General features: G+C 37.9%; 1 long non-coding RNA gene across 2 annotated transcripts in view; it reads left to right on the top strand.

Annotated features, from left to right (window-relative positions):
• LOC311523005 overlaps positions 1-18,764 on the top strand; it is a 23,093-nt gene extending 4,329 nt beyond the window's left edge. For both annotated transcript variants that reach the window (XR_014712236.1, XR_014712237.1), the window contains exons 2-4: positions 8,812-8,885; positions 15,933-16,176; positions 18,685-18,764. This is a non-coding gene — a long non-coding RNA (uncharacterized lncRNA). The remainder of the gene's footprint in view (positions 1-8,811; positions 8,886-15,932; positions 16,177-18,684) is intronic.
• The last annotated feature ends 623 nt before the right edge of the window (positions 18,765-19,387 follow it).

The raw sequence follows: 19,387 nt of genomic DNA, 5'->3' as shown, positions 1-19,387 counted from the left end.
AATCTGAATAAAGTTAATGTGCGCATTGACACCCCTCAGAATTAAAACAGCTCAATTAACTATTTGAGTTATTTGATACATTAATACATTTTACAGGATTGAAGAGGCAGGATTTTTTGCTCACCTACCAGATTTGAAGCTAATGCAATTTATCAATTAACTTTTCTGCCATATACTATTCTGAGAAAGTCTATTTTAAAATACGAATAATTCTTGCATTTTTCTAAATATATGAAATAAGTGCATTATATTTATGACGGTGGGTTAGCTTGTGGGACAGAGATGAAGCATACAGAGTTCAGCATGATTTCCCAGACTGCAACAGGTTTGTTGAACAAAATATCAGAAGTAAACTTGATAAAACCAAAAATCTACACATGAAAAAATTCCTTCAAATCCACCTCTAGTCTTTGGTCTTATAAGTTTATATATATGTAGAGAGGTCAGTCACCCAATTGTGCTACTTCAGGTCTGTTTTCCACCAATATTCCTTTGAGTGATATGGTCTATGTAGCTGAACCAGGTAGAACAATGTTTGTTCCTCTTCAGTGACACATACACATAAATACAGCACTAATATCCATCATGATTACCAAAAATTTAACATGTTAATCTTTCTTTAGGCCAGAAGAAAGGCAATTTTGCAACAGAAATTAAAAACAAAGGTGACTCACTCCTGTCACTAGCGTAAAGGAGCTGCAGTGTTGACTTAAGTTCAGCACTCTGGCTGGTAGCGCATAAGACACCAGCACCGAAGTTCCTCCATACATCAGGAAGCCGGGGCCTTTTTGAAATAAAGCAAATACAGAGCAAAGGTGCTCTGATCCTCCCCAAGTATCTTCAGTGGAGAGCCCCAGTGTTCTCAAGTTCTTTCACTTTAATTGTATTTAAGTCTAAAAAGTGTTGGAAACTCAGAATCTACACCAGCAAATTTTAAATTAGGCACTGCTGCCCTTACACATAAAGAGACTGATTAGTGGTGTATAATAGAGAGGCCCTGGCAGCTGAGGATTGCTGAGGTACATAGATGACACAGCCACATCCTTCTCCCCTTGTCACATCTCTATAGCGTGGGTAGAAGGGAAGACAAGTTAGAGCCGCTACAGCAGCCTTAAATCATCAGAGGATTCGTCAACGTAGGGGAATGGCCAGATCCACTGGGTTTATGGCCACGTTCTACGAAAGACGTAAGTAAATTTGCCACAGCACTCTCATTCTAAAGCACATTTTCAATTAGTATGGCTTTTATTTAGTTCAGTGAGCCACATTATACATTTAAAAAAAAAGAAGTTAGAAGTTGCCTTAAGGGTTTCAAAGCATTAGGCCCTATATAACAAACATACTTATAAAAAGTATAGTTTCCATACTTTCATACACAGGATTTATTGTTTTGTGATTCAGACCATTAGTTGGTAAGGAACAAAATAAACAGTTCAGCATGACCAGAATTCAGCACACAGACTCGTTTGTTGTTGTCTTTAGAATAAAAGACTCACAGAAATATAGGGCTGGGAAGGACCTCAAGTATCTTCTTCTAGTCCATCCCCCATGCTGAGGCAGAACCAACTACACCTAGACCATCCCATCAGGTTTTTGTCTAACCAGTTCTTAAATACCTCCAATGACCACGATTCCACAACCTCCCTTGGAAGCCTATTCCAGGGCTTAACTAGCCTATTAGATGGATATTAGGAAAAACTTTCTAACTTAAATCTCCCCTTGCTGCAAATTAAGCTGATTATTACTTCTTGCCCTACCTTCAGCGGACAAGGAGAATAATTGATCACAATCCACTTTATAACAGCCCTTAATATGTGTGAAGACTGTTATCAAGTTCCCCCTTAGTCTTTAATTTGGACGAAACATGGCCTGTTTTTTTATCCTTTCCTGAGATGATGACGTCAGGTTTTCTAACTCTTTTATCATTTTTGTTGCTTTCCAAATTGAACTGTCTACAATTTGTCCACATCTTTCTTAATGTGTGGTGCCCAAAACTGGACACAGTACTTCAGCTGAGGCCTCACCAATGCTGAGCAGAGAAGGACAATTAACTCCCATGTCTTATGTAACACTCCACACCCCAGAATGATATTAGCCTTTTTCACAACTGCATCACACTGTTGGCTCATATTCACTTCCCCGCTCTCAACCGATCCTTTTCTGCAGTATGACTGCCTCGTCATTTATTCCCCATTTTGTATTTATGTATTTTATTTTCCTTCCTAAGTAGAATCATAGAACTGGAAGGGACCTCAAGAAGTTTTCTAGTCCAGTCCCCTGCACTCATGGCCAGACTAAGTATTATCTAGACCATCCCTGACAGGTGTTTGTCTAACCTGGTCTTAAAAATCTCCACTGATGGAGGTTCCACCACGTCCCTAGGCAATTTATTCCAGTGTTTAACCACCCTGACATTTAGGAAGTTTTTCCTAATGTCCAACCTAAACTGCCCTTGCTGCAATTTAAGCCCAATGCTTCTTGTCTTATCCTCAGAGGTTAAGAAAAACAATTTTTTCTTCCTCCTCCTTGTTACAACCTTTTACATACTTGAAAGCTGTTATCATGTCCCTTCTCAGTCTTCTCTTTTTCAGACTAAATAAACCCAATCTTCCCTCCATAGATAATGTTTTCTAGACCTTTAATCAATTTTGTTGCTCTTCTCTGAACTCTCTCCAATTTGTCCACATCCTTTCTGAAATGTGGTACCCAGAACTGGACACAATACTCCAGTTGAAGCATAATCAGTGTGGAATAGAGCGGAAAAATTACTTCTCGTCTCTTGCTTACAACATTCCTGCTAATACATCCCAGAATGATGTTCTCTTTTTTTGCAACAGTGTTACACTATTGATTCATATTTAGCTTGTGATCCACTATGACCTCCAGATCCCTTTCTGCAGTACTCCTTCCTAGGCAGTAATATCCCATTTTGTATGTGTGCAACTGATTGTTCCTTCCTAAATGGCGTACTTTGCATTTGTCTTTATTGAATTTCATCCTATTTACTTCAGACCATTTCTGCAGTTTGTCCAGATCATTTTAAATTATAATCCTATCCTCCAAAGCATTTGCAACCCCTCCCAGCTTGGTATCATCTGCAAACTTTATAAGTGTACTCTGTATGCCATTATCTAAATCGTTGATGAAGATTTTGAACAGAACCGGACCCAGAACAGATACCTGAGGGACCCCACTCATTATGCCCTTCCAGCATGACTGTGAACCACTGATAACTAGTCTCTGGGAAAGGTTTTCTAACCAGTTTTTCACCCACCTTATAGTAGCTCCATATAGGTTGCATTTCCCTAGTTTATTTATGAGAAGATCATGAGGGATAGTATCAAAAGCTTTACTAAAATCAAGATATACCACGTCTACCACTTCCCCTAATCCACAAGGCTTGTTACCCTGTCAAAGAAAGCTATCAGGTTGGTTTGACATGATCTGTTTTTGATAAGCCCATGCTGACTGTTACTTATCACCTTATTATCTTCTAGATGTTTGCAAATTGATTAATTGTTTGCTCCATTATCTTTCTGGGTACAGAAATTAAGCTGACTGTTCTGTAATTCCCTGGGTTGTCCTTATTTCCCTTTTAATAGATGGGCACTATATTTGCCTCTTTCCAGTATTCTGGAATCTCTCCCGTCTTCCATGACTTCTCAAAGATCATTGCTAAAAGCTCAGATATCTCCTCAGTCAGCTCCCTGAGTATTCTAGGATGCATTTCATCAGGCCCTGGTGACTTGAAGACATCTTATTTGTCCAAGTAATTTTTAACTTGTTCTTCCTTATTTTAGCCTGTTCTGATCCTTCCTCATTTTCATTGGCATTCCCTATGTTAGATGTCCAATCACCACCAACCTTCTTGGTGAAAACCAAAACAAAGAAGTCATTAAGCACCTCTGTCATTTTCACATTTTCTGTTGTTATTCCACCCCTCTCCCCCCCCCCCCCCCGTTTGAGTAATGGGCCTACCCTGTCATTGACTTCCTCTTGCTTCTAATGAATTTGTAGAATGTTTTCTTGTTACCCTTTATGGCTCTCGCTAGTTTAATCTCGTTTTGTGCTTTGGCCTTTCTAATGTTGTCCCTACAGTCTTGTGTTATTTGTTTATATTCATCCTTTGTAATTTGACCTAGTTTCACTTTTTGTAGGACTCTTTTTGATTTTTAGATCACTGAAGATCTCGTGGTAAGCCAGGGTGATCTCTTGCCATACTTCCTATCTTTCCTACACAATGGGATAGTTTGCTCTTGTGCCCTTAATAACGTCTCTTTGAAAAACTGCCAACTGTCTTCTATTGTTTTTCACCTTAGACTTGCTTCCCATGGGATCTTACCTATCAGCTCCCTGTGTTTGCTAAAGTCTGCCTTCTTGAAATCCATTGTCTTTATTTTGCTGTTCTCCCTCCTACCATTCCTTTAGAATCATGAACTCTGTCATTTCATGATCACTTTCACCCAAGCTGCCTTCCACTTTCAAATTCTCAACCAGTTCCTCCCTATTTGTCAAAATCAAATCTAGAACAGCCTTTCCCCGGTAGCTGTCTCCATCTTCTGAAATAAAAAATTGTCTCCAATACATTCCAATAATTTACTGGATAATCTCTGCCCTGCTGTGTTACTTTCCCAACAGATGTCTGGGTAATTGAAGTCTCCCATCACCACCAAGTCCCGTGGTTTGGATGATTTTATTAGCTTTTTTAAAAAAAGCCTCATCCACCTCTTCTTCCTGGTTAGGTGGTCTGTAGTAGACTCCTACCATGACATTGCCCTTGTTTTTTACCCTTTTTATCCTTACCCAGAGACTTTCAAGAAGTCTGTCTCCTATTTCCATCTCAATCTCAGTCCAAGTGTATACATTTTTAATGTATAAGGAATCATCTCCTCCCTTTTTTCCCTGCCGCTCCTTCCTGAGCAAGCTGTCCCCTTCTATACCAATATTTCAATCATGTGTACTAGAAGTACTGTGCACTTGTCTCTATTGAAATGCTTCTTGTTGATTTCAGACCAATTCTCCAATTTATCAATGTCATTTTGAATTCTAATCCTGTCTTCCAAAATGTTTGCAACCCCTCCCAACTTGTCATTCACAAGTTTTATAACCATACTCTTCCACTCCATTATTCAAGTCATTAATGAAAGTATTGAACAGTACCAGACCCAAGATGGACCCCGTGGGATCCTAGTAGATATATCCCAACCCCCCAGTTTGATGTGAGTCGTTGATTACCCTTTGAGTACATTTTTTCAACAAGTTGTGCGTCCATCTTATAGTAATTTCATCTTAGACCCATTTCCTTAGTTTGCTTATGAGAATGTGATACAGGACTGTGTCAAACACCTTACTAAAATAAATATATATCACATCTACTGCTTCCCCCCTACCACTAGGCCAATAACCCTGTCAAAGAAGGAAATTAGGTTAGTTAGGCAGGATTTGTTCATGATAAATCCATTTTGGCTATCACTTTTTACCTTATTATCCTCTGGGTGTTTACAAATGGATTGTTTAATAATTTGTTCCTATATCTTTCCAGGTATTGAAGTTAGGCTGACTGGTTTATAATCCCCGGATACTCTTTGTTTCTCCTTTTAAAGATAGATACTATGTCTTTCTCCAGGTCTCTGAAACCTCACCAATCCTCCATGAATTTTCAAAAATAATGGCTAATTTATATGTTATATATATATATATATAATACTCTACATTAGATGTCAGTATTATATACGATGTTCACATTGGAATTCTATTCTAAAATTATAATGATCCCCCGACAAATGAATAGTATCCAATGTATTTTTTTCTACTTCTACTTGTCATAAAAAATACTTTTGAAAGTCCTCCTGAAGCTGTAATTTCTCTTGAACATGGACTCTCTTCCTGTTCATTTGGACATTGCCTAGTGCAACCAGGCTGCAATTATGATTGGGCCCTCTGTGCACTATGGTACTATAAATTTTAAATTATTTTTCGCAGTAAAGACTTCCATTTTCTTCCCAGTTTAGATCCAACATTAGTAAAAGTCCTTTAATCAAGAGGTCTGATGGCATTCTATATGACTAGAACATCCATCTATTCTAATATCTTGTGGGGTAGGTCAATACAGCATGCAGCATCCCTTCTTGCCCAAAATAAGAGAGTAATCTGAACTCAATAAGTAATTGTTCTTGAAAGTTTTGCAGCTGAAGCCCCATTCCTAGAGTTGTGTTCATCAGTTTGAAGTGTTGCATCACATCAGGGTAGTCAAATCCTTGGAAAAATGGTTGGTCTTGGAGCATAACTGGATATTTTTTCCTACCATTTAAATGTAAATGATATAAGGTATCCAAATGAAAATGTAGACCTGTTAAAATTTTGGAAGTGGGGAGAGTCCTGTTAGATCTTGGTGATCAGCCCCTTAGCTAATTCTACTCTCCACCAGCCATGATTCACATATGTTACTGTGTGGTACATTAAGCAAGCTAAACGTCTTTTTTGTTATTGCAGCTATATTTAAATCTGATTTTACAAATAGAGCATCATATTTAAACTGTTTTCTAAACATATTAATGTAACTTGTTTTTAAAAAAGACAAAATAAGACAAGTATGGTGTATTCCTTAAATATGGTTAACAGCATTTTATGTTGAAGAAATATCCAGAGATGAATTACACAGATATAAAACTATCCCACCAATGTGATTCTATTTTAATTCAAGTCTACATGCACATCATTATCATGCAAACAAACAAACAAAAATAAAGCAAAAAATCATGGCACTAAAATGATGTTTACAAACCTCACTCTGTTTGCATGCTACATCCCCTTCTCCTACTCTGTCTTGTCTATTTAGATGGTAAGCTCTTCAGGGCAGTGACTATCTATTGTGTTTTCACTGGGCCTATCATAATGGGGCCACTTTTTTGGTTGGCCTCTTGGCACTACTATAATAAACAGAATTAATAATGCAATGACAGCTAATAAAAATACTTGGGTTTTAGTATATTTAAAATAAGCATAAATGTTTATTTGTAATATTCTCTAAATATGAACTGTCTTGGCATCATTATATAGTGAACATACATGGGTATCTAATGCACCTATATAAAACCTGGGTATAGGAAACCAATCTTATTTAATTAGTTTCTAACTTCACAGAATTTTGTTTTCCCCAGACTTACAATAGTAATTCAGCATGGTTTGAGTCACAAAAACAAACACCCCAAATCCTGCAAAAGGATCCACATGGGCCAATCATTGCGCCTGCATGGTCTGACATAGTTTGTTAAAATTCTCTGTGGTTAATTTATTTCTTGATACTTTAATAAACAGTTACAGTGTTGGTGAAAGCTCTAAAGCTTAATCCATTAAGAGCCATTCAGAACCAAAACAAACAAACGAAGCTTTAACCACTTCAGTGACAACAGTGCAGAACAAACAAGCAGTCTCCTTAGAAAATCCCAGCAATTTTAGGATCAATAGCCTCACTCGGTGCTCCTAAGTGATGAAAGCTAGAAGATCTCTGTTGTCGGCGCTTTTAAAAAATGTTTCTGGCAAAGCTATAGTTGCAAATTTGATAAGTTTAGTTTAGTAATACCCATGTAGTCCAGAAGGCTGACTTAAGTACTGTCACTGGCCACAATGAAAACAAACTAATTCAAACATCACTTCAAGCTGAAAATTGACTCTCTGTACCCATAATCTACAATGTGCAAATGCCTTTCAACAGCTCTCCAAGTTCTTATACTTAGAGTTTTGTGATTATTTTTTCTAATTAACAGCAATGGGATCTTTTTATAACGTTGGATAATAACGTTTCAAATGTTTCTGTGAATGCAAAACCAGTACACTGCCTTATATTTTTAAAGAATGCAAGACTGCACTGAAGTCTATTTAACCCAATATGCCAATATGATTATCAAATCAGCAAATACATTTATATATGGAAGGAGCAAAAATAAACACTTTTTTTCCTTCATGAGATTAAAAGCCTGTTAGTCCCCTTTCAAAACTCTGCCATTGTATATTGCCATTTGTGAAAATAGCCTTAGCTTCCTGGTAGATGGTCTTGAGGCTTAAATCAGATGTCAATGCAGCAGAATTTTGTATATAGTAAATCTGTTGCATTCTAGAGAATTAAAATCCATCCTGCATCTTTGCATATTCATAGTTACCCTTTTCAGTTTCCTAATTTTAAAATGCAGTAGCTCCTGAACCTGTTGTTTTGTTTTTTATTTAAATTTTGCAGTTATACTTAATTATAAACTCAGACGTGAAATAGGAGGACTATTTGTTATTTATCCAAAAAAGTCAACTGGTTTGTATTTTACCCATAAATTATCTGCAAGCATTAAATTATATACCTTCATAGGTAGACAACAGAGACTGTAGAGATTGCCTGAAACATGCTTTGAAGCTAATTTGTTTACTGAAAAGATTTGGCTACTTTTTAAATAATTTCTGTTATAATTAGCAGATTTTACTAAAGAGTATTGTATTTCATTTTTTTTCAAATCAATAAATGAAATGTGTCCAACTTGAAAAATGTTAGCACTAACACTGAACCTTCCCAAGCTTTCCTGTTTACAAATTGAACTGTCCATCTGAATTCTACACAGGAAAGCCATAAATTGTAAGGCAGAAGTACATTAAAATACATGCCTTTACTGTGTGGTAGGAATGCTGTGTCGTTTACTCCTCATTCATTAGGATGCTTGATTGCATAAGCGAGTTGTCAAATGGTATGTGGGAGGCTGTAATGGCAGCATGTAGCTTTGTATGGAAAACAAATATGGCACTGTGAATATTTTTTTTCTCATCATATAGGTACCTGCATGTAGTGCTTGTGGGGGTTTGCTGAAAATGTTGTCAGCAAGTGAACCAATTCATCAAAAGCACATGTAAGTTAAAAGAAAGTTCTCAAAAGGAGAAAAACCAAACCATATAGACTTTCTGTAGCCTCACCAAGTGACAGACACAGACAACTTCACTGCTGCCAGAGCAACACGCTGCACAATTCATGAGCAAGCTATTTGTCACTGCTACAAGAATATCCTCCACAACTTGGCACCGGGGTCCTTGGATAGCCAACTGTGCTTGCATAGTATTGGAAGTGCTATCTTGTAATGGGGGGGGGGGGAAATGATCTGAGGCTCTCATTATTATTTCAAAATGTGTTATTGTATGAAAAACATCTCTCTTGAAACTATAAACATGAAAAGTTATAGGAAAATATTAGTTTATGGTACGTATGAAAAAGGTTATAATTATATTTGAAATTAGGGGGAAAGTGTGTATGGATTTCCTCACCACACAAAATCCCACTGTCAGAAAGACTGAGAATTATTATTCTATGAATCTGGTGTAATATGGCACACTTTCCATAATAATTTGTAGAAATAATGGGTCAAAATCATCCCTCGCATAAGGCTATTGCCTTAAATAGAGTTATAGCAGAGATGAATTTGGCCCAAGAACTTTGCAGGCTTAGTGCTTAATTTGAAGATTCCTTGGGAGTGAACCATTTCTCAATAACCGATCTTCGGTCTGCTCTGTTTCAGATTTTACACTTTCATGATTAATGTTATGTCACAGAGGACAAATCCTTTTATGCTACATGGTATCACATGTGGTATGATTCAATATAGCACAAAACGTTACAACCTCGGATGTGATCTCACCTTACAAATGAAAATTCATTTCATGTTGGATTTATATCCTAGCTAGCCTGAATTTACTGTGAATTTATGGTGTTAACTGGGAGCAAGAAACATGGATGAGTATTTGAAATCCAATGCAAATATTGTAGAGTTTATCTGCAAGCCAGATTGTACAACCCTTGTTCATGCTGGTGAGCACATACTTACATGAGTAGTTCAACTGAAGTCAATAGGCCCACAAGTATAAGTGCTGACTAATATGAGGGAGGATGACGCAATCTAGCGCTCAGTGATTATATGATATGTAAACATGTCTGTGTTGAAAATTAATAACAAAATTAACAAGAAGCAAGGGAAGTTATTTAGGGAAATGCCAAACCACAACACAAAACACAAGGCTCTGAAAATGTGAAAAAAGGAATCCAATGTTTTGAAGGCCTGCTCCATTATCTGTGCTGTCTGTTGAAAGATGGTAGGAAAATGATAGCAAATTCCTTATCCTCAGTTCTGGTGAGCAAAGGGATAGAAACAGTCTATTTTCAATGGCACCAGGAAGAGGGTGTGACTGGGCAGTGCTGAGCATGGGCACAAACAATAAATAATAGAAGCCAAGAAGGACACCCTGAGAGAAGAGATGGGAGGTGGGGAGAAGAGAGAGATGCCCAGAAGTAGGAAGGCCAGGAATTATGAGAACTGAGGAGCTAAGAGAAAGGGGTAAGGTAAATGAGCATGAAACAGAAATAAGAAAGAGGGAAAACGTATAGCAGCTGCATGGGAGATGGCCTGGTGGAAACAGTATAGTAGAGAGCTGTAGAAATTCTAACTCTGTGTTTTGAGAGCTTTGCTGGTATTAACTTAGCAATTCCTATTAAAGTCAATAGGATTCTTATGAGTAAAGCTCTATATAAGTCTTGGAAAATGTACTTCCTAGTCCCTGGGGAAGATATGTGTCCACTAATGCTAATTAGTTTATTTTGTTCAGTTCTTCCTCTGTACAGTTAGATTGAAAGTTGACAAAAGAAAGTCACAATAAAGATAATGGGCTAAATCCTATCTCCAAAACCAAGCCAAAGTTTGGTTTGGGATGGGGAAAGGAATCATCTCCCCCAAAGCCACTGAGTGGCAGTAGAGTTGCTCTACTCCAGGCCTGATCCTGTAACATTTCTTTACTCTTGCTGCATGGATGGCATTTGTATTGGATACATGGAGGGGCAGATCCGCTTTTCTTCTCTCCACCATGCAAGGTTAGCATCACTGATGTTCAGGGAGCCTTTGTGGACCTGCTCCTTTCTAACTCAAGAAATCATGCATGAATTTACATTTTAAAGTAAGGCTCAAAGGGTGTGAGCTTAAAAATGCTAGTGCATTGATTCAGCCCACAAAAGAATCTGCATGTGCAAATGGGAATCAGGTAAAGTGCACATTGCAAAGAGTGGATGTGCACTTGAAGTACGTATGTGCACTTACCCAATTTATGCAAGCAAGTTCTATTTGTATGTCTAGTGGAGTCATGCATGCATACAAAAGGGAGACAGAGAATAGACTGTCTAGTGTCTGAGATCATGTTATTGTCATTATTAAAGTCCATAGACTATTTTCCACTCTAGTATAGAGTAGACAAGAGTTTGGTACTTCTGTACATTTTTTCCCACAGATTCCTAAACTTTAATATAAGAGAAACAAACTGTACTGGTATTTTCAGACAATTACTCAGTCACCATTTGTCCGTGGCCAAATCCATGGATCAGGTTGCTTGTGAGATTATTCAGACGTAGGAGGCGTGGGGAGGGCAAATGCCAGAGGAGAATAGGGAGGCAGCCTTCTAGAAAGTCCACCGAGAAGCTGCAGAGCCACTTCAAAGTGGTTACTACAGTCTAATGGGTGCTGGATTTTCCTCAACACAGGCAGAGAATGTGAGGTTCCAGGCAGGTTCCTCTGAGACCACCCCTATACACTGTGGCATACTATGAGCCTCCACAGACCAGGGCTCCATGCCATGCTGGCTCCCCCGCCCCCATAACTAGCCTCCCCCTCACAGACACAATCACACTTGTTCTACTGCCAGGTGTCCCTCTGAGACTGAGCAGTGAGAGTCTGTATGTGTTCCCTACTGATCAGAGCACTAGACTGGGAAATGCGTATTCTGGACTCTGTGCTTCTCTCACCAACTAACTTTCCACATCTCCTTAGGTAAATCACTAACCACTTTCTGACTCAGCTTTCTAAAACGGTAGGTTAGGGATAATAATACTTTCCTACATCAGAGGGGTGTTTTGAAGTGGTTGACTGTAAATTCAGATTTGAGGCTTATTTTATTGATGATATTTTGGGGTGAGTTGTGAGAAGTCCCAAGATAATTAAAAATATACTCTGTCATTAAAACTAGATCAGATTATTGTTGTCACTTTCCATACAATGTTGAGTATTTAACATTAAAATGCTATAAATTAGAATAAAACAAAAAACACAGCTGTTTCCTCCTCCTTCTTACATTCCAAGCTGTCCACCATTTAGACCAGATCACATATCCTTAACAAAATAGATGTTGAAAGATTTTGTACACAAACTAAATGTGCATTGAACTGGGCAGAAAACTCTTTATTTAGCCTTACATTTTTTCAGCATGCTTGACCCTCCCTGTGGATAATGGAGTACTTTTATTTTTAAAGGTGGTAATGAGCCATCATCTGTTTTAAAAGAAGACACTGCAAAGAATTTATTTGGTAAATTTGAGAAACTATAACCAGTTTGCAGGACGTTAGTGTAGTGCAAAGAGAATAGATATTCAGGATTCCTTTTTTCCACTCAAAGCATTAAGAGGTCTATTCTCTAACTAGTGCAGGGGCAAATTCCATTAACATTAATAGCATTTAAGCACACAAATCCCTCCCCAATAAGTATTCCTGAGGAGTTAAATTCATTAAGAAAAATTGTCTTTGCAGTCAGGTTGTGTTTTTTCCACACTGTTTGCTCCCCTGAAAGTTGGATACAGAAATCAGATATTGACATAAGAGGGACAATGGGCCTTCTCCTGCTCCTATTGAAGTCATTGGTGTTTTGCAACTGACTTCAGCTTATGGAGAAGCAGGCCCATTAAGTGTATCGTGCAAAACGAAAATACATTTCCCTGCTTAGAATTTATATGCAGACTGATCCATTAACCTTTTCCTCATGTAGAATTTCCAAAAGTACAGAACTTTTTGACGTAGCTGAAACTGCTGCATTGAACAAAACTGTTGTACCAAGCTCTGCTGCTGATGTTACTGCTGCTCAACTAGCTTTTATGTTATAGGCTTCAGATGCTACACTTCAAAGACTTGAGGATCAAACTCTGCCTTGCTGCATGCCAAGAAAAGGAAGTTTTACTTTAGTCCACAATGGACTGATTGGCCTGGTGCAAAAGGTCACCAAACACTACAAATGCCTGCTTGGGACCAAAGCTTAAAAGGGAAATCCTGCCAAGCAAGATTAAGGTGTCTATTCTCTCTTCAGTATGCATGCATAACTCCCCTTAGCATCAAGCGGAGCTATGCATGCATGTTAAAAGAAGAATAGATGTTTAAGTGTGCAACAGGATCTTGCAATGTGTCAGATATCTTGCAAGAGAGACAAGAAAACTCTACCACAAGAGAGGAAATCTCTGAAAAGCTTAAGAACAGTAAGGGGAAGAAAAAGGACAGTCTATTCATCAAATGATTTAAGGGTAAGGCCTTAAATCCTTACTGGGGCAAAATTCTCAATGGAGTTAGTGGGAGCTTTGCCTGCATAAGGATAGAGTAAACACAGAATAAGGAAATCAGAATTTGGCCCTTTGAGATGCCCTATGTGCAAGATATTCATGCATTCAGTTAAAAGTATGATTGGTGCACTATTATTACAGTGGGAGACAAATTTATTGCACTTGTGAACATGGGCAGATTGGTTCAGTAATACTGAATACCTTGATAGGCACTTAACTGCACATATCAGAGTACACAAAGAATAATGGAAGCAGCTTCACTGCAGCTGAGCCCAATGTGGAGGGGCTGAATGAATGTTCTGACCCTGTTACTGTTTTCTCTGGTCCCTTAGGCCCACTGTCCATTTTAGTTGCTTGCTGTGCACCGGAATCTGATCCCTTGTTCATGCAGCTTCTCAAATACCAATGGTTTTCATATAACACAAGCTCTTTACATTTGTACTAAAAACTGGGATTTTTCAGGACATGTTCAGGAAGTTAAAGTTAATGCTGCAGTGCTGCCTAGCCTGTAGACCAAAGGAAGAGTCTTACTCCCTGAAACTTCCACCACACTCATGACAGTCTAGAAGATTCAGTGGGAGAATCACTCACCTAACAGCTGCAACAGGAAGCATCATTGTTTGTGAAGAAAGAGCCGGAGGAAGGAGAATCCTCCTGCTTTTATTCTTTTTTGCCAGTACTAGAATTTCCACAGTTACATATCCCTACCCTATCATAGTTAAGGGCTGGAACCAAGAGCAAGGAAAATAATATTAAACATTGTTATTATTTTATTATAAAATGTCACATATAGAGAACCAGATGGGCTGACATTAAAAAAAGTAATATTTACATATTCAGAGGAGAAGGAATTGGTCTATATGCAAGATTATCTGTAGGCAAGGCTGAGATGCAGGAAAAAGAGGAAGAAAAACTAATAAATTGTAAGCTGTTATGATGGATGGAGTTGCTCAGAGTTTTAACACTGTAGCAATTACTTTTGCAATGTACAGTATGTACAGTGGGGTGAGTCTACATTTTTAATAGACAAGAAAGCTGAGAGACGGGATGCTTAGTTATCTCGAGCAGTGGTTTTTCAAGAAGAACTGGAAAGAGAAACAGATTTAATAGGACGTAACATTCCACTGATAGTGCCCTTTTAAATGGCAAAGGCAGGGTAAAAGAGGAAGGAAATTTCCTGGAGCCATGCCAATTAACAAGCTGTTTAATTAATATTCAGCCCACCATCCAAAACTTTGTTGGCTTACAGCTAAGACCATTTAAGTGCAAAAACTACCCTGTGCAATCACTGCAACACAAGAAAATGTCCAGTTAACGCAATCTTATTTCATATACTGTAAAAGCCACAAGTCATATCAACCAACTACTGACAGACTCTGCAACTCCACAAGACACTCCTTGACACACCCAACATATACAGAAACACAATGAACACATCAAATTCCTCTGAATCATATAGATTAACCCAAAATACTACAATTTTTGGAAATGTGTATGACAGGATGTTTGTTTTTTGTCGAGTGTCAAACCAGGAAATGGAATATGTCATAAGAAAGGGAAAAAATGGCCTTGACCTAGAACAGTGTTAGAGATCCAAGGTAACTGAGGTAATACCTTTTATTGCACCAACTTCTATTGGTGAGTTTTTGAGTTTACACAGAACTCTTCTTCTTGTCTGAAGAAGAGCCTTGTGTGGCTGGAAAGCTTGTCTCTCTCACCAACAGAAGATGGTCCACTAAAAGATATTACCTCACTTACCTTGTCTTTCTAATATCCTGGGACCAACACGGCTACAACACTGCACACTAGAACTGGGAGTATGTGTGTGGGAAGGGAATTGTTTGGTTTTTGGTTGGTTGGTTGAAGGAGGTAAAAGTTACATGCTGAAGTGAAGGAATGTGTGAGATGTGCCTAGTGCTGAAAGGTTGAAGTTTGGTTTTTAGCTTGTTCACAGGATACAGAGCAATTCAAGAGGGAGTGTGTTAAGACCTAAGTAGATGAGGAAAATATAGCCTGCTCTTAGTTTTCCAAGTGGCGAGGCTGAATAATATTTATGGGCCTCCAGGGGTGAGGGTGGAGGGGATTGAAAAAAAATCTATATTGAATTTTGTAGCGAGAAATATTTACATATGCCTGCACTGAGCACCCAAATCCATATGCTCTCCTCTAATGACTTTCTAATTTTGTTAGACCTGCCTTATTTTAGGACACCCCAGGGCACAGATTATTGTCTGTTATATCTTTTCTAATTTAGGCATCCAAACATTGATAATTCTATCCCTATGCAGAAAAGCCTTAAGCCCATATGTTGTCCCATTGACTTCAAGGTACTTCATGCAAACAATGAACTGAGTTTCATTTCTGGCTCTGCCATTCACTCACTGCATGGACTTGGGCAACTCATTTCACTGTGTTGTGCCTCAGCCTCCCCAGACCCTCTTTGTCTAATGGGATTAACCACGCTTGCCTGTCACATAGATGCAATGAGGCTTCACTCTTGTAATGTTCATAATGCATAATACTATTTTCACTTATATCTGTCTATCCAGCCATTCAGGTATTTATCGCCAAGGCTTCTGAGTGCCTGTCACACCTTCCGTTTTAAGATTTGGGCAACGAGAGACCATGGCATCACCAAGTCAGCCTCTACTAGTGAGTTTCATATGGAGGTCCGGCTGCAAATTAAACCTGCCCTGCCTTAATAGAACCTGTGGACAGGGGAATTGCTGCAAATACTGCATGCCCTCCCATGAGCTGAATACTCCTGGAATGCAGCCAACTCCACTGGCACAGGTAGGAGGATTCAGTTTCCAGGGGTGAATCAAGCCTGAGCTCTCCTGGCTCCCACTCCAGGGCTTTAGCCACAAAAATAAATTTTCCCAAAGTAAGTTTTGGGTGAAAAATATCACCTGTGCCTTTAACCAGTGAATTCCAATAGAATAAGATAGAAACGGGACAATTCACTTGCAAAAGTGAGCCCAAAATAATCTCTTACCTGTTTATGTGGCTACAGTAGTCAACTTTTCTTTTCTCCGGAAAGATACAGGGCCAGCGGATTAGTGTCACAGTCAGTGCCTTTCTCCTGTGAACTGCACTCTTCTTTTGCCTAAGCACAATCTTACATATTTTTTAAATGATTAAACTTCTAATAAAAAAGGAGGAAATGGACAACTATAGTTTGATTTCTACACTGCCCCTAACTTGGCAGCTGGCTAGAATCTCTATTACTGTCCCAACTGAAACCCTAGTCATAAACGCCTCCTAAAGTTTGGGGCTGTTTAGATCCAAACCCTTGATTATAAACTCCTTAGGGTGTGTACCACAGGCATGATTAAAACAGTTATAGCTAGCTACCTGTATGGTCCACCACTCTAGTAAGCCCTGTGAGTCTTTTTCTTCTCTCATTTGCACTAATAAGTATATCGTGCAGAAGGTGAACTAGGCACACAATGAACACCTAAGTCACTGTATAAATGACAATCCTTACCCAGTCCTTTGCATTTATGGCTGATCTCTGGTTGGAAGCATGACTTCCAGTAAGCTGCATGACCTCTAGTAACATGAAGCATATTTATGTAAAGTGGAAATTGGGGCTATTTTCCTATCATGTAATTACGAAAAACATATTTCTGAAAACATATTCGACATTTTGGAGTAGCCACATTAAAAATGTACAACAGAATAAGTTTGTTATTTTCCAAGGTATGAAATATTTTCTTCTTTTAGGGCCTGATCCACAGCCTTCTGCAGTCAACAGGAGTCCCACCCTGTCTAAAATTTATCTCTAATAAATAGACATCTGATAACACCCAAATATTTAGTATACTCACTGAAAGTTACCATGTTTACTGAACACATGGCCTGATTTTCAGAAGCACGAAGTACTGTACCTCCTGATGAAGTCCATCAGAGCTGTGGATGCTCAACACCTCTGAAAATCAGGCCGAGAGCATGTTGTCATTTGGAAACATACAAAACGTAATACGTTCCAATAAACACAGGACTGATTTAATTTTGTCTCTGTTCACTACATTGACTTAGTTGGAATACTGCTGAATTTATAGAACTGCATCCTTGTTTTTGCCAGATTCTGCCTCCCTTGCTCACACTGAGTAGTACTTTACTCAGAGTAGGCCCACTGAGCTCAATGGAAGTCTTCCAGGTGAGTTAGGATGGCAGAATCTGGCTCTTTGATAGCCGATAATTGTGTACTTTTTCTTATGCTAACCTTATTCCATTGTGCTCACAAGAAAAGTATGGGGAAGAAAGAAGAAGGAGAAAAAAAGCCTTTGCAAACCCCTGTTAAGATCTCCATTCATTGCAGGGAAGTTACGTATTCATGCTTTAATTGACAGTGGGGAGCATTTGCTGTTTGAGCTATTGAGCATCCTTCAATGGCCTCCGAGGTCAATACAATTTTTAAAGAGAATATTCTATCCCATGAAAGAGAATAATCCAAGTAGGATCTATTAACTTATGGAAGCTACCTATTTCTTTGGGATATTTTTGTGTGTTTGGGTTTTGGTTTTTAAAAAAATAAAATAACAATAAAACTTTAAAAATTGTAAAATCCTAGCATTTAAAGAAATATTCTCATGGGAACAAATTCTTCAGACCTTACTCAATTCTCTGGAGTAAGGTCGGGAAGGTTTAGCCCACACTGAACTGCAGTTTTTTCCAAACCAAACCAAACAGTAGCCTAACAGCTACCAAATTAATTCTTATTAATTCTACTTTTCTCACTCTGTTCTGACTCTAATAATTATTTTTGTTGTTTTTTTTAGTAGAACTACCCTTGCACTTATGTCATAAAAATTCTGTCTTTTTTCCCTTTTTTAATATTTGTATTCAAGACAAACAACAGGAGGTTGAAATCAGGCCATTTAAAAGAAACATCTGCTGACATTTATTCATATGCTACATGTTCCACTTTCATCATTGAATGTAATGATAAACACACATTCCAGTCAATAATGGCAATTCCCAGCCAAGCTTTACAAATGGTCTCTTTAACACCTAAATTGACAGCTCGGGAGAATTTGAGATAGAAGCTAAATATGGTACATTTGGACACTATTTCTCTAAGTCTAGAATGACTGAAAGACTTTAACAAGCACATACATTATAATATGTGGATATAGTCTTGACTTATACAGGTAAATGTCTCAGAGTGTTTCATAAAGTTTTGAATGAAAAAAAAATTAATATAAAAAACTGAAGAAGCTATGACTCTGATTACCTGGGAAAAAACAAGGGTATAGTTCTTTGAAAAAAGAAACTAATTATATTCTCTTTGAATAGGAGATCTTACCCCATATGGAAATGAAAAGCTGAAAAGTGTCCTTTTTTTAAAAAAAAAAAGAAGAAGAAAAGAAGAAAAGAAACAAAAAGAAAAACTTTTAATCTGGTCTGATTATTACAACGTAGCAATCAGGACTTATTGTTGATTTTTTAAAAAAATATAAATTTCTATGATTATTTAATAAACAATATTATGATGAAAGAGATTAATTCCTTACCTGTGTGAAATTTTCATGTTATATCCTCTAGGAGTGTGCTATGGGTTGCCATACTGCAAACTAGTCTCTCCTTAAAAAACTAATGGTTTACAGCTTGATAACTTGAAATGATGTGCAATATACCGATTACATGTCTCATAATGGGAACAAAATAAAATTGTGTCACCACTTTGTATACATGTAAACATATTATTCTGAAAAATAATGATCTCTTTCTATGTATTTTATGTATGTCCCTTTCCCTTTTAGTTCAGATTGAGTAACCTTCTTAAAACTGAATCATAAACTGATTTCAAGTTGAACAGAAAATCACAGCTTTACCAAGCTCCTTCATGTGTGAATAGTTTCTCCCTTCAAAACTCTGTTGTAGTTCAGCACAGGTCATTCTTTATTTATCAAGAGAGAAAAAACTACACATTTTAAAAATAATGAATGTAAGAATAATTATAGGATCACAAAGTTAGCCTGCTTAGTGTACCAAAGTG

The sequence above is a fragment of the Lepidochelys olivacea genome, assembly GCF_965140295.1.
Source record: "Lepidochelys olivacea isolate rLepOli2 genome assembly, chromosome: 6".
In the NCBI taxonomy this organism is placed as follows: domain Eukaryota; kingdom Metazoa; phylum Chordata; order Testudines; family Cheloniidae; genus Lepidochelys; species Lepidochelys olivacea.
The sequence above is the reverse complement of the archived record's forward strand: the minus strand, read 5'-3'. Positions and strand labels throughout refer to the sequence as shown.